The sequence below is a fragment of the Myripristis murdjan genome, chromosome 3, assembly GCF_902150065.1.
Source record: "Myripristis murdjan chromosome 3, fMyrMur1.1, whole genome shotgun sequence".
Taxonomy (NCBI): domain Eukaryota; kingdom Metazoa; phylum Chordata; class Actinopteri; order Holocentriformes; family Holocentridae; genus Myripristis; species Myripristis murdjan.
Window position 1 is genome coordinate 12,635,368 of NC_043982.1, and position 3,482 is coordinate 12,638,849.

General features: G+C 38.4%; 1 long non-coding RNA gene across 1 annotated transcript in view; it reads right to left on the bottom strand.

Moving 5' to 3' along the window:
* LOC115357174 (uncharacterized) overlaps positions 1 to 1,405 on the bottom strand; it is a 17,621-nt gene extending 16,216 nt beyond the window's left edge. Inside the window, exon 1 of the long non-coding RNA XR_003928077.1 lies at positions 926 to 1,405. This is a non-coding gene — a long non-coding RNA (uncharacterized LOC115357174). The remainder of the gene's footprint in view (positions 1 to 925) is intronic.
* Positions 1,406 to 3,482: the final 2,077 nt, after the last annotated feature.

Sequence of the window (3,482 nt, forward strand, 5' to 3'; positions counted from 1 at the left end):
CACACACACGCACACAGGCACACACACACTTTGCCCAAACCATGTGGGTTATGCCTCTGACATTTTGGTAATAAAACCTCACACCTCTCAAATAACTGTTTACTTTTCAAAAATAGTCTTTAAAATGGTGACATTATGTCCTTCATCTTAACTCACCAATAGTTCAAGAGGTTTTAAATTTGTTCATAAAAAAAGCAAAAAGCAAACATCAGGCAGGGTAACATGCAGCTGAGGGAATATTACACTCATGACTTACACATTATAAGCTCCTCTGTTGGTCATCTCTTCATTCTTGATAACATCAATGCTGGATAATTTACTCATGTTGACATGTCATCTCTTTACCCATGTGAATAATATACTATTTTAATCCATTACAATTTATACATATAACCTTCTATGTAGTTATATAATATTGCATTACACAGTAAAGCAGGAGTAGTATTACTACAGACTTGTTTTTCACAATACACTGAAAGGACCTTCATTCATAATATGACAGACAACATCTTGTACTTTAGAATATAAAATTTATTTTTCAATTCAATTTCATTTACATGTAAATGTTTTGATGATTGCATTTTCCTTTGTCATTACACTTCATGTATTGTTCATGTAAGAAAAATAAAATAGCATAGGCCTGGATTCCAATTCAATTCAATTTTATTTATTTGTATAGCCCAGAATCACAAATACAAATTTGTCCCAAAGGGCTTTACAGAAAAATACAACATCCTCTGTCCTTAGACCCTCACATCGGCTGAGGAACAACTCCCTAAAAAACCCCTTTAACAGGGAGAAAAATAGGAAGAAACCTCAGGGGAGCAACAGAGGAGGGATCCCTCCCCAGGACGGACAGACGTGCAATAGATGTTGTAAACACAGATAACAAACTACAATTGAGATAGGATTACTTTTTTTTAACTATTACCTCATATATCTCATGTCCCAGACCTACAATACTGAGACTAAAGTTCATCTCAACTACTTTGACAGGACATAGATACAATGCATGTGCTGTCTCTGTCCCACAATGCCACTTGCTACAAGGCGACATCATCATCACTTGGGAGGTAGGAAAGTTGGGGTCGCTGCACCACAGTAGCATCTTCAACCAGGAAGCTCCCCTTCGAGTAAAAAAAAGACAACATTTTGAGGCAAACATCACTGACCAACAGCATCTCATAGTACACTAACTAAATTAACTACAATTTAGTGACGGTGCAACCCAACTGTGTAAAGTTGGCGAGGCATAGAGAGACAGAAAAGATAAGAATGGGGGACACAAATGGGAGCAAAAAACCTGGAAAATAGACGACTGGTAATGGATTTACTTTTTATATAAATAACTGTCCTGTTGTGGCAGCTCAGGCGTACAGAATGGGGAGTCTGTGCCTTGTTGTGCCACAACAGATTTGCTCTGAGTTCATGCACACCAGACAGAACACTTCAGTATTGAAAGTGAACCTCTTGTGTACAGACAGTACACATGAAGGTGACATGGACTCAAACATGCAGAACTATATACATTTCAACTTTAAACAGATATACATTTAAACTTTACAGTCATACATTTAAAATTTTAACAGATATACATGAAGAGCTCATTTGCAAAAACAGATCCCCATTGAGTTTATGAAACCTTTTTAAACTTTTTTGAATTGTATTAAAATTTACTTTATATTTATTTCTATTATTTATATGTTTACTTAGCCTGGCATAATGTTTATTATCCTAAATAATGCTTTGTGTGTGTGTGTGTGTGTGTGTGTGTGTGTGTGTGTGTGTGAACTCCAAGCAGTATCAGTGAAATGGTGTATCCATTTTAAGAATGGCTTTTATCTGTTTTTGCAAATGAACTCTTCACATTTAAACTTTAAACAGAGACCAACAGCTAACACGTGGCAAACAGAGACTAACACATCCATAAACCTGTGGCACATGATTACCTGATATACGTCCCTACACATGATTCTCACAACTAAACCTTCTCTAATTATACCTGAAACACATGATTTGCTTAATCTAAGATCTAACCATGATCATCTATTCCACATCATAAATACATAATCTAAAATCAATAATACACGATATAAATACTATAAATAATGACAATAAATAACAATCTATACAATTACAGTGGGACAGGCTCTAAAAAGACAACATTCATAGTGGTAGCCAATGTACACACCATGAACAACACAACACACTACAAGTCAGTTTCCTCTGAACCAACACACAAACGCGACAACACTAACATTTGCACCGGGACACTGCAATGTAGCTCCGTTTGACTCATCAAACAAAGAATTCACACCGGTCGTGTGAATTCATTGTTTGCCTCCGTTGCCAAACAAACCAACCTAACCCTCATCAAAATCCACGTCTGACTCAAAGAGGCCCTCTACCTCCTCCAAGTCAACAACTAACCCCTGATCATCGTTTACACTAAAACTACATACAACACCTTCATGATCACTAAAATACGTGGGCATCACTGCACACTCCACATTGTACTGTGTTGTTTTAACATAAACGTGATCAATTAGTGTCCCCTTCTCTGTAGTTTCTTGTGTTACATGCTGACTAAATCCTTTTTCACCCATAAATTTGCAAATTGATGATGTTTTTAAAATGTTCTCATTGAAATCCCCCATTATTACAATTGTGTTACTGATTGGATTTAACCAATCAAGTAACTTCCCCAGATTTTGTTTGAATAAAGAATTTGGATAACATGGTGGACGATAAATTACTGCCAACAATATGTTGAATTTGTGGCACAGGCACACCAAACACTCCAGATTCAAATCGGGCACCTGCAGAATATCACAGTCCAAATTGTCTACACTATACAAACCTACTCCACCATGTTCTAGGTTCTTTAGTTCTAACAATTTGGGGTTACTGCTGCTGTAACACAAGCCTCGAGGACGACTGTGGAAAGTGTAACCTTCAATTTGGACACCGTCTAATGAGGACTGTGCAGTGAGCCACGTTTCTGTCACAGCAATACAGGTAAGCTGCAAATGCTGCGTGCAAGACACCAAATCTACCAAGTGGCGACTTAAATTTTGAACGTTCATTAAATACACAGAGAAACTGTGTGCATTTAATGAAGGCTCTGGCTGCTCAATCAAAAATGGAGGCATGCTATCCAAGGCCTCCTTTATGGCGTCCTTGCAATAAATAGCCCTCTCTGTAAAATCCTCGATGATCAGTCCAGACAAGGCCCTAACGCGACTAAGCGCTACATATGCCTGCCCCGGTGCAAACACCCTCTTCAAAGACACTACCGCCTCGTCCACAGTGAGTCCTTGCACTTTGTGAACAGTGCAAGCCCACGCTAACCTAAGAGGAAACTGACGACGCAAACCGCCACGCTTAGTAGCTCTATCCTCCTCTGGATCAATGGCAGTAGACTGCAGGCATTCTACTGCTGCATGTGCACGGTTTTTCCTCCTATCTGAACCAATTTTCTC